The 13068-nt window shown below is 42.8% G+C and overlaps 1 protein-coding gene across 5 annotated transcripts in view; it reads right to left on the bottom strand.

Annotated features, from left to right (window-relative positions):
- The window catches only part of MECOM (MDS1 and EVI1 complex locus), a 325715-nt gene that overhangs the window by 58993 nt on the left and 253654 nt on the right, over positions 1–13068 (bottom strand). The gene's annotated exons all lie outside the window — the stretch shown is intronic.

The following is a 13068-nucleotide window of genomic DNA, read 5'->3' on the forward strand; positions in this document are numbered from 1 at the left end:
GGTACCACAATCTGCTCCTGTGGACACAGCAGCAGACTGAGCAGAGGGGCTGGCACAAAAAGCCCAACAGTGACTGATTAACAGCAACCTGCTTGGCACACTGGAGGAAACCAACCCCACTGCTGCTGCCACAGGGCATCAGGGAAATCCTGTTAACCTCATGCATTGCATATATGCAAATGACAGCAGATTAACGAGCGCCAGCGATGCCACCACTCCCTCTGTGCTCACACCACTTCACATCACAACAAATTGTGTCTGGACACACCAGAGATGCCCCAAATAGACCAAATAATGATTTAGCAGCTCATGTCTGCCCAAATCCAGCTCAGTGGGGCAGCCCAGGTCTGCTGCTGCTGGCAGCCCTTTGGCAGCACCGCGGTGGCCGGCGGTGACAGGATGTGGTTAAAAACCATCTGCTGAAATTCATGTGCTGAATGAATCGAAGGCAAACAGGAGAAACTTCTTCGTGTTGAAAATGCCCAACGGAAAGAACTGAGCTCCCTTCCAATGCAACTATTTCCAAATGTTTTCCTAGAAGGTGCTGAAGACAGCTGGGATGTACTGCATCTGTGAAATGGGAGTTTTTGGGGTGGATGCCTTTGGAAGGGAAACAAAAAGGATTGATGAGGACTAAACATTTCAGGGGGGCTCACACACTCCAGCAGGATAGAAGCATGGGCTAATTACAAAATAAGACCTATCACCATGCAAAAATAAATGACTTCAGAAATAGCTTTAGATATCATGTTAAAAGCACCTTTGGGAACAAAAAGATGCTATGCTAAAAACAGGAGATCTAAAGAGCTGTTATTACACATCCATTACATTTTCTGAGCTGTCGCATTTACTTTTTGAAGTTCCGTACACATGATATAGCAAGGCAAAACATTTTATGTGCCGTTGGAAATTTGAAACAATGTTTAATGTTCAGAAGATAAAGTTAACAAAACTACACTTCAGTGGCTTTTTTATTTCTCTATTTTACGACCTTTCAAGAATTTAAGAGTAAAAAGAAACAAGAAGGAAGGATAAGCAACAATACTCTCCTGCTTGCTTTTTTCTACACTGCTGATCAGAGCCCAAGAAATCATAATAAAAAATGTCTTCTTTTAAACGTCTAAATAGGAGCTGTTGAAACACGGATGGTACGAAGTGTTTCAGGATGGAAAGCATTTGTTCCTCTTGCAGCTATCAACAGTCATATGTTACATGATTTTCCGATTTTTCTCCCTGAAATTACAGAAGCCTATCACGTCTTCACGACCATTTGGAACAGTTTTTCTGCAGTTTCTGCTTTTTCTAAAACCAAAACCAGCTACCACGATGACTCGCAGGAACTGTTTCTACAAGCACCAGGCAATTCAGATTATTGACATTTTCTCTGTTCCTTCTAAACATCCTTGGTTGCATCTTGATGACATCAACAGTGATAAGTACTGAATTTATTGGGCAGTGATCCCCCCACAAACTTTCATCTGGCTGGATGCAGCTGCTGTGATCACTGATGTTACAGCACAAACACACACAAAATTCCCTTCCTAACCCAAGCAACCACTTCAAGTTCAAGTTGCTCATTTCCCTTGGAAAGAGAAGGCAACCACAAGCAACAACAACAAAAAAAAGAGTGAATGTGATGGGAGATTGATGTGAGTTTTAGAGCATGGTGTAGTTCACTAATTTATTGGCCTAATGAAGAAAAAATTGACGTCTGAGTGGCATGAGCTACACCAAACACAGCATCCTGCCAAACCTACATTAGATGGAAACAGGTGCTTAGTTTAAACTGTCAAAATCTTCCACAGCAGAACATCTATGCTGCTTGTTGATAGAGGGTCTGGTAGAAAATGAGGTATTATTTCTGCTGGTTTCAGGAGGAAGATGCAAGGGAAATAGCAAGAACACCAGCGAAGTTTTATAAAATGTATTTCACAACATATCTTGAATGTGCAATCATTGAACTTTTAAAAAATCCTATAGCTTAAAGACTATATCCAAATATATTTTGAACATTTTTTGATTTCTGTTGTTTCTCTCAATGACAGACTTTTCTTCCCTTAAATTAGAACTTTCAACATCTATTCTTTCTATATCAATATCTAATGTCTTCTATTACAACCCTGCAAATTTACTATCTGTGATTCAGAGGTAAGTCTGAGCAAACCAGAAGGGATTTTAAGCTCTAGACTATGTTCCTGCAATCTAAGTTAATGTGGTCAAATTTGTTTCTGATATAACTGAGCATTTTGGTGTTTTTTTACTAGGGGAGAATTTGCACTTGGATGGATTTATTCCTGGCATGAATTTCAATGTTCAAATACAACTACTTAGGGTGACACCCTCTGACTAAAATCAAATGTAGGGGGGGAAAAAGATGGGTGAGTGACTCAGGAGCAGCCTAATGGTGTTTTGAAGGATGATATCCATGCAGGATAGATCTACAGCACCTCCTTAGCTGATATTATGTCTTTCTGTTACGGTAAAAGGTGCAAAGTAAGTTGGAATGTGCCTATAGCAGAGCAGCAGGATGCAGCTCCTCTCTCCTGTGTCTAAGAGAAGAAAACCTGCTTCTTTATGATATTATAAACACTTCTAACAGTAAACTCTGCAGGGAGCTCGTGTCACTGGTGACTGAACAAGCAAACAGCCCAGGGATGGAGCAGCAACCAGTGAAGAGGGAGAACCCCATCCCACCAGGACTTCACTGGTGGTGTAATGGGGTTGGGGATTGCTTGGGCATTCCAGGTGAACATGGAGTTAATGTTTGAGCCTTTAAGAAAAGATCTTTAATGACCCACCAGCCCTCTGAGACTTCCCAAATCTGAAAGGACAGCTCCATACATGTAACCATTACGTGGGTTCAACATGGACCTGGGGAAAGTGTCACCTCCTGAATCACAGGGAATGCTTCTAGTAACATCAATATTTTCCATGGAGGTCCCCCAGCCAAGCCTGCCTTGCCCCAGCCCTGCTTGGAAGGTCTTCTAGGGCTGTAGCAAAGGTGGTATGGCTGGAGACCAAGTCAAGGCATTATTTTATTTTGTTTTGGTTAGCAGAGTTGATATTTGGTCAAAGGCTCCTAGCTGTGAAACGATGAGGAGCTGCCAATTTCTAAGCTAAATGTTGTACATTCATATCCTGCTACCACTAACTCCATTATGATTAGTCAGGAGTGAACTTAGAAGGTTCAGAAATAATGTTTGGATAAACATCCCCAAATTTTGGATGCTTATCTGAGCCTGACCCAAACCCCCTGAGTATGCAGAACTGAGCTGAAAATCTGGCAAGAATGTTAATTTCCACACTTTTCATTTCTCTCTTGAAGGCTATATTTGCAGTTTAAGATATTTCCTTTAATTGGAATTAGCATAATACATTATTTCCCTATGGTGAGAATGGCTTTTCTCTAGTTACTCTGCCTGCTTGGATTTTGTCCAAGGAAGTACAAAAGGGGATGAAAGTGAACACGAAAATCCAAAGTAAATAGTGAACCAAACTCTTTAAACCCCACAAATGGGTAGATTCTGCTAAAGGCTTCCCAGAAAATAAATTACTTGGTCCAACCCTAAAATGATGCTCTTCCTTTTTAGTGGGGCCTCTGTACTGGTGCCAGCCATATTCCTGTCACATGCATTTGGTAAAAATTAATAATTATTTATGGTTTGGGTAATTTTGTGCCCTTTCTTTTCTGGGGTACATCACTGCTTCAGATAGCATCTGATTTGTTTAATTCTATTAATTATCAACACCTACAAAAATTAGTGTCAGGTATGGTGAGTCTTTGGGGAGCTTGGAGTAACAATCAGGAAGCGACTGACCTTGCAAAATTTGCAAGTTATAAGATGCCAGCTCTATGTGTTTACTGAATTCTGTGATATTTTCTGTGCAAGTGTGGTATTTCAGCAACCCTCAGATGAGAGGAACTTCACATCCAGGCTGCACACGGGAGGCCCAACCTGCTGTTGGGAAGACCCAGGTGTGAATCCAGCTGTTAGACCTGACCTCACTGCAGACCTTGGGGTGAAGGCTCTAAGATGAAAACCCTGCAAATACCCCAAGTGAGGTTCTTTCCAAATTAACCTCTTTGCAAATCAGCCGGTGATGCGAGGCGCATTCGGAAGGACACGGGTGACCTCAGACCCTTTCTGAGCGCGGGGCTGGGAAGGTCGTGTCAGCCCCCAGCTGCTCACCCTTCCTCCTGCCACTCTTCCCAGGCACAGCTAATGATTGCAGCAGCCTGTGCCTGTGTGGGGGGATAAGCACATGGACACATCCACACACCTCCGCAGACCCGAGTGTTTGCCCACATTTAATAACGGGCAAAACAAATAAAAATGAGTATTGACACGAATGCCTGTTACCCAACGCTCCCAGGGACGGAGAGCAAGGCCAAGTGCTATTCCAGGAGCAGCACTCAAAAATATTCCTCTCCAAGCTCAAACCCAGAACGTGGCATGGAGACCAGCTTGAGCAGCTAAACAGAAACCCAGCCTGGTGTTTCCCAGCTCCTGCTCCTTATCAGGGAGATCTGGGCAGGCTGCCGGGCAGTGGCCGAGGGCTGCGTCGCTCCTCCCTGCCAGCCGGGACGGGGCCGCTGGGGAAAGGAGAAAATGTCATCCAGCCCCAACACAAAGGGCAAGATGGTATCTCACTGCTGGCCTGGTGAAGTCATCTGCTAGGAAAAATATATTTAGCTGTTCCTGGGCAGTCCCCAGGAGGCTGCAGAGCTGGTTTGATACCAGCCTTGTTCACCTGCGCCAAAAGCGCTGTGTGAGACACTCACGGCTGTGGCACAAAGAGGCTCAAAATGACAACTGGCCCCCACGCCAGTGACCCCCAGGAACACTGTAGGAAGGGGGGAACACACTCTTTACACAGCTGGGAACATGCCAATAATGAAGATGCCAGCTTGATCAAAGAAAACCACCAGGATCATACAGAGATACGGCTGTAAAGTCAGCAGAAACACGCCCAAAGTGAAGAGCGAGGTGTGAAATATTCCCACCATGAAATCCTGACTCCACTGAGGGCAATAGAAGAGCCCTGACTGCCTTTTGGACAGAGAGGGCAACAATTCAAGTGTTTGTTTAGCCGTCAGAGAAGGAACATTACTTGGTGTACAGCCCACATTGCTTTGTGATAAACATGTTATAAAACAGATATTTGCACAGACTGCATACAATGGGAAAGTCACAGGGAAAGGTGGGGTTGGAAAATGGGCTTATAAAATTATAAAAATGCCATGGAAGAGAACAGGCTGGAGGATGGTGGCAGTTCTGTTCTCCTGGCTCAGCATCCTGAATTTTGTTGTTTCTTCTTGCTGTTTCTTCTGTCACGTTACCATAATTTTACAATTGAACTCATCAGCTGGCACTAGCCAGAGTCACCCTTTTTAACAGCACTGTAAAACAAACAATCAAGAAGAATTTGTCTCTGCAGCCATGTACTTTATAAGGCACAAGTCTGAATAAATATGTAACTGTTCACACCCTTTGAGAAGTGCTGGAACAGGAACACACTGAACCCAGAGCACTGATTTATATCTAAGGCAACACTGACTCCAAAATAAGAGTGAAAATGTAGGTTAGATGGATAGTAGATGCTACAAAGAGTAATTGCTCTCTTGTTTTACACCTTGGAGAGCAGTGTGTAGTAGGCAAGAGCCCAAGACAAGATAGAAAACATCCAGCTTGAAGCATGGACTGGAAACAAAGGAGAGTCACAGCTCATCCTACCTGATCAAAAATACCATTCAAAACCATAATGTGCACTATAAATCAAGATGAAGGGTGGGAGGCTTGTCTCTCAAGAGGCTTCTCTCTACTTTCCTGGTAAGGCATGGAGCCCTGCCAAAAACACACCAGCCCTGCCTGCAACGCCTGAACGGCTCCGTGGAGCTGCATGGCCACTTGCAATGCATGAACTCAATCAGCTGAAAGGAGCCTCTGAATTTAATTGTGTTAATAAAAAGAAAGTTATGCATCCTCACTGACCACAGGGGGAAAGTTGGCAAATGGTTTGAGATCCTATCTTCTAGATTTCTCCTGCACAGGCTGGGAGAGCAGGGAGGATTACTGCTGGGCAGCCCTCTTGGGCAGAGCAAGCTGAATTTTAATAAATGAGCAAGCAAACAGGCTATCTCTGTATTTTTGTATACACTTTGTGATTTACTTTGTGAAATTCACATGACAAATAATAATTAGCCATTGCACTATAAACCCTCATTTCCCAATGCTCAGTACCAAACCAAAGTAGCCACGCGCTTAAAGGACTTTGCCTCTATTCTTAATGTCAAAATGTTAAAAAAAAGACTTAATTTTGGAAGGGAATTATTACGGTCAGGTTGTGTGAGATTCACTCTGATGTACTCTAAATGATGTGTTAAATGATGATTTCCAACAGAGCCCGCAGCAGAGAGTTTGTTTGGAATGACATTTGTTGTGGCACCAGTGGCCACTACGAAGATGAATTTATATATACACTTAAAGCACCTGCCTGCAGAGGTGTCGCAGAGAAGTTCTGCATGAGCAGATGACAACAGATATTTTGCAAGCACTCACACACTGAATTTGTGCTCCAAAATAGCAACAAAAAGGTTGTCTAAAGCACTTTCTCCACTTCTTTCATGAAATGCATGCAACCACACTCTCTGCTGTTGTTATTGAGCATTACATGGTGATTTCTTCAGCAAATAACACTCCTTCAGCAAACCAGCCACACTGCTGTGGTTTCTTGCAACTTGTTTAAATTTTAGTCGTGCAGGTTTTGCAGAACTGCTTGTCTTAGCTCCATGATTGCGAGCAGTGACATTTATGAATGAATAAAATATTTGAAATTATTTTCAGACCTATTTAGGCAACAGCATCTACACAAATAAAGCTCTGATGCTCTGAGATTAGCAGCATACTGACAGAAAGATAGCCTACAGTAAGGCTGAGTAAGGAGCAGTGATCTATTTGCCCACTTTTCTTTCAGTCTGTTGAGGAACCCTTCCCAGTGAAGTCACTTCTTTACCCTGCAAACATTGAGCTCCGGTTCTACAGCTCTGTGATTTCAGATAAATACAAGTGTCCATGTCAGGAGACAGATGCCAACTCCTCTGCCAGGGTTCTCTTTATTTTTTGGCCATCAGGTGTCATCTGGCTTGCTATCCCTTCTCTCTCACTCATCCCAAACGTGCCACCTTCATGCCAAAATAGTTTGTGGAGTTTTCCATCTTGCTACACTGACCAGGACCCAGCAGGATGCTTTCCACCAAACTTTTCCTCAGTTTCTAAGGTCTAAGATGCACTGAGAATGAGAAAAGAATGGGTTTTTTGCGCTGACAGCCCTCCTAAAACCCCATGGGATTCGCATGGCAAGAGCAGCATCCACAGTGCACAACACCAAGTGGTTTCCCAAACAACACCCAGCCTTTATGCTAAAACCAGTTGTGTCTGAAATGCCCGCTGGGTTCAGCTCATACACAGCCAAAAAGCGAGTCTAACTTCCCAAGTGCTGTCTTTGCTCTCAGATGCCTTTTTCTTTACTGGTTTTCCACTGTCTGACATTTACAATATACCCGCAGAGGTGGAAAGGCTTATATTTACCGCTCTTTCCTATCAAAGCTACTCTAAATTTAAGGCACAGTCCTGTTTCCATTTGGAAATTTTCTTTGCACGAGCCATTTACAAGACCTTTACAAGCCATGGTAAGCCAAGACCTCTCCAATTTCCCCAGTTTACTGCAAGGGAGTCTGGCTGGCATGGAGAAGGCTCCACCATCCCACCCAAAGCCCAGCTGGAGGACAGTCACTGCTGCCTATGGACAGTAAAGCTGCAGGTAGGGACAAGGGAAGGCTGGGAGGCAGTGAAGGTAGGAATCAGTTTTTTATGTTCCAAAAGTATTTTTTCTGCCACACACAGCTAGCCTGGCTTCTGGCAATTTCTTCAGTTTGCATGGGATTGAGGGCAGAATAAACAAGTATACTCATTAAGACCTAAATACATCTGAAAATATATATAAATATACCTAGATGTCTGCTAATAATGGTGTAAAGCTCTTCAAACTTTGATACAATTTATTTCTTAGCTTGCTACGACCCTCACTGCTACTGTTTCCATCATCTGGTATGGGACACATAAATGACCTTCTACTATAGCCCTGGTCAGCAGAGGTTTGGTGCCAGCTTTGCAGCAAGAAATCATCATCTAATGGCCTCAACTAGGGCTGAAAGCCAGAATTTGCTGCCCTTTACTGTTGGCCTGGAGTGGTTACTTCTCCTGTGTGCATCACATGCTGCCAAGCAGAGCAGCACCAAGCACATAGGAGATTTTGGGAAACTGGAGAGGATTTGGGTACTCAGTCCAGCTGGCTCTTTGGAAATTAAGGAATTAATACCACTTGGAAAGAAATTAAAGTAGGATCATGCCATAGCAAGGAGAACTGAAGAGGAGTAAGAGGCGGGAGGGCGTTAGGAGCAGCAAGAGAAAGGCCAAGGAGGGCCCCTGGAGAGAGCAAACAGGGCTTTCCCGGGGCTGGGCTGGGCTCAGGACCACTTCTGGCTGCACTTGATGGCTTCACAAACACCCAGCACAATACAGGAGTGTAACATAAGCCTCAGCTCCTCGAGATTAGCCACGGCTGGGAAATAATGTTATCGCTCCCCATTATGCTTCAGGAGCCCTTGAGAAAAAGTCCCCAAAATTCCCACGAGCTTTAAATGAAGGTGAGATTTTCCCCTGGTGCCCATCCTCCTTTCCTAGGAAGCCTTGTGTTCTGCATGCGTCACATTTTCTTAGTTTTTGCCCAGCCACGCAAGAGGTCAGCCTTTTGCACAGCAGTTTCACTCTCTATGAAGATGTTGCTCCTCTTTCACCATCTCTCACTCTCTCCTTTGCTAAAGTTAGGGATCTAGGATTTTCCTGCTGGGTCAAAACCCAATCTCCTTCCTCACAGGGGCTCAGTTTAACTGCACATCACTGCGCCAGACGGTGACTGTTAGTACCACCCAGTTTCATTAGTTATCAAGGGCTAAAGTTGCACTTCGAACAGTCATCAATCAGTAGGAGAAAATACGCATCGAATTAAAACTTCCAGCAAACTCCAACACCTTAGGGCTTTTTCCTTTTACAAGCAACATTTTCTTCCACTGAAAACAGAACTACTTCTGCAGGTGGTTTTTAAACACAAACAGCTGCTCCATGGAATTGCAGTTGGGGAAAATTATTCAGGAAAAAAAGGCAAAGACAAAGCCATGGGTGTGGAGCAAGAATCTATAGTGCCCCAATTCCCAGGGAAATATAGGAAGGGAAGAGAAACCTAAGACATAAACAGTAAGTGGAATTTCCATTGCACTGGTCCCAATAAACACGCTGGTTTTGGGGGAAGGAAAGTGGGATCAAGGGAGCAGAGTGAGGCAGTAGGTGTTGTGAGGGAAAGCGCGGTGGAGGGTTACGGCTTGTAAAAATCCGCTTCATCTTTCAGTGTCAGAACAATGCCCGGGTGTATGGTGGGCTGCGTTATCAGCCAGGGAAGCAGAGCAAGGCTGGGATAAACAGCACCAGACAGCCCGGGGTTTGTGGTCATGATTTACTCCTGCCTTCCCAGATAGTTCCTCCTTTCGTTCTGCTCTATTTCTGTTGATCTGTCCATCTTTTAAAAGGTTCCGTAGGCCATAGCTGGTTTTAGCGCTGTTGCCATAATTTTAATTACCAGCACAATATTTTTTTGCTATACAGAATTTTTTCTATCACGATTTTTTCACTACTATGATGACAGACAAATATTCCTGCTTTTTCCTTATTCCACTACTTTCCCCTGTAATGCCCCTCTTCTATCTATGAACTCTTTTATCCCCTCATTCTCCTATGCACCCCCTCAAGTAAAAACTTCACTTTCAGGGCACTTTGGTGCGTGCCATACCCGTGCAGGGACACAATGACAACTACCCTTCCAATTACGGACTGCAGAGGCAGCCCTTGAAACGCTGCATTTTCTCCAGCCCTGCCCTCCAGACAGAGGAGGCTTTCCCTGCAAACACCCCCAAAGTTATTTCACCAGTTTCCTCCCAACTCTCCTTCAAATTCCTCTTTGAATTCATAAGGATTAATCTCCTGGTATGCTGCAGCTGCTGTCAAGATGACAAGTTCTGGGTTTCCTCCTCTCTTATATGCATCCATTAATGTTCTCTTGGATTGAAATATCCTAAAGCAGAAACCATCTTCGTGCCCTTTATTCCCCACCCAGGTCTCCTGGCTTTTTCTGTCCTTGTGGCGAAGCCAGCCCCAAAAATTTTTGAGTAAAGACTAAAAAAAGCGATTCCTTAACTTTTGTACACATAGGAGAGGAATGACCTCAAGTAATGCAAGCAAGCCCAGGGCCACCTTCCCACCTGAGCAAGTATAATATCACTGCAAAACGAACCCCATTTCTTTTCCTGGTGCTGAGATTGTATAAAATACTTCATGCACAGACATGAAGATGGAGTCTCACCTTGGGATCTGCATTCCAGGAAAATTACATTTCCTGGAGAAGAGGTGCAATGAAAGCCAATCTGATGCTGCTGGAGGCCCACATGGAATTTGTTAGTTCCACCATTATTTTTCCCCTCCTTTATACTCTATAGTGCTAATGTTCTTTGGAGGCAAGGACTTTGCAACAGGATAAGCTCTTTTATCACACTGAATCAGACCAGTAGTATCCCAAACTGGGGAGAGCCTAAGTGCAGATAGCCCTGGAAGGTGTGCAATGCTTGCAGCAGACAAATCAGTAGCAAAACCTTAAACATTCAGGAGGAACATGGAATAATCAATTGGAATATTAACGTGCTGGTAAAATGATTAAAGTTTGGCGTTACACATATTTTCAAATGTACTGACACTTCATTCTCATAAAGACCAGCTCAGTTATGTTTGATTTGTATTCATATCCTATAATGCGAATATATTTGCTCAAAATTGCTCCGTAGTAAATCACCATCACAGAAATAAGCTTATGTTTATTCTTAGCATTCATGAATTGCATGGTGTTGGACCACCATATATTTAACACCTCCGAAGAAATCCAACCGCAACTTTTGAAAGCGACACCTTTATATATCATTATGGACATTGTTTCCTTAACAGTTAATCACCCACTCTCCAATCACATGGTTTTCACCTTAAGAGAGAAAAATGAGTGACTCTATGGCTTGAAATGCAAAGCCCTCTACTTGACCTTTCGATGTGCAAAACCCCATTGGGCCAGGTCCTGAGGGTGCTGAGCACCCTTGGCACCCTCTGGAGCCGACAGAAGTTGAAGGCATTCAACAACTTGCTGGATCAACCTTGTAATCACTAAAAGCTCTCTTCAGAGCGATATAAATACGGACAGTCACTTCACTTCACAGATTTGGTCCAGCATTAGGGTTACTTTAAAACCAAAGCTGTCGGGGAAAATGTTGGATCTATGATATGACTTTGAACCCAGGTCACTAAAATCTTTCCCGACGCAGCATCTTCTTTGGGATTCTTAAGAAAGCTAAACCTGCAAAGACAAATATTATGGCAACAAAAATAAATGCCTGAGTTTTTAACCTTTTCAGGGAAAGTAATTCCTTTATTGGCTGCAGCTAAAACTTCCTACCTTTCTTTCCCTTTTTGTTGTATCTGTGAGTAATTTCTTCAGTCACATTGTTTATAAGAAGTGAAGTTATTCGTAATCATGCCTTAAGAGTATGTACACAAACTGGACATCCTAATAGAGCACTATGTATTAAATTCCTGATTGTTTGACATAAATTCTCTCTCTTTCTTTTACTCAGACAGGAAGCTTCCCATTTATTTACGAATAGGTTAAGACCCTAGTCATGTTCCTAACTGTGTTCCTAAGTGCTAACATATATTAAGTAAATTTAGAGCCTCTTCTGCATAGGAAACAAATTAAACTGGTTAAACATGGAGAAAGACTAAATGTAATCTATCTTTTGTCATGTTTATGATATCGGAACGCATCTTATATGAATGTTCCAATTTGGCTGTTACAGCAGATGGGTTGCTTATGATAAACCACAACTACAGACAGAGAATGTGATAGCATAAATCATAAAGAAGATAAATAATGAAATTCTTTGAAATAACATTGGTTAAATATTTAGACATTTTGTTTCCAAGCTTGCTTGCACATATGAAATAGTATTCTCTACTGATGGAAAGAAATGCTCTCAACAATGATCATATTGGGACAACTAATAAGGTCTAAAGGACATATTTGCATTTAGAGACCCTTTTGGATTTATATAAAATTTTTATACTCAGGGAAGATATTGGTACTTAGGGGAATAGTCCTGGATGGAAATCTGTATGAAAAGTAAAGATAACTCATGATTGAGCCCTTTTTCTATAGGTCGAGGCACACTGGAGTTTTCCTTTGTGCTTCTTTGTGCAAAGTGCACAAGTCTGGGAGAAAAAGTAGTCTTGTCTTTAACCTCCCTTATTTATAGCTGGCCCAGCTGAGGCAGGTACCAAACCTCAAAATTATTACCAGGCAGAACTTCAATTTTCCAATTCATAAAAGTCCTAGAAACCTTACTTCTACCAGTAACTTAAGAAGGAAGATTAGTGTGCAAATCCAATGAGGGATACATGCCACTGAGCTTGCAACTGCACCAAAGAAAGTAATCCACTCTCAGGGATTTTATTTTTACTGGAAGCTTTACACATTTCAAAGGTGGGTATGAAGTCCAAGTTCCCCTTAGAGAGAGATCAGACTTCTTGAATTCAACCCTCATCATCCTCCCTAGATGTCTAGAAAATGGGTGAATTGCCCCCAGGAGATACTACTCTTTTTGAACTGATGGTCAATTTAAATTACTGAACAGTAGATGGCTAATGTAGGTCAGATGTCTAATGATGGCATTTTATGAGGCTGATGATGGAGACGACAATCTGGTGTTTCAGTTTTAAACACCACTTGTGTATTTTGCTTGGTGAGCGCCCAGAAGAACAAAGCTTGAGCACACAGCAGTTAAACAAAAAACCACCTATGAGCTGTGTTAGAAAATGAAATTAAACCTATCATTAATAGGATACCTGCCCTGATTTTATTCAG

Source organism: Ammospiza nelsoni, chromosome 10 (assembly GCF_027579445.1).
Source record: "Ammospiza nelsoni isolate bAmmNel1 chromosome 10, bAmmNel1.pri, whole genome shotgun sequence".
Lineage (NCBI taxonomy): Eukaryota > Metazoa > Chordata > Aves > Passeriformes > Passerellidae > Ammospiza > Ammospiza nelsoni.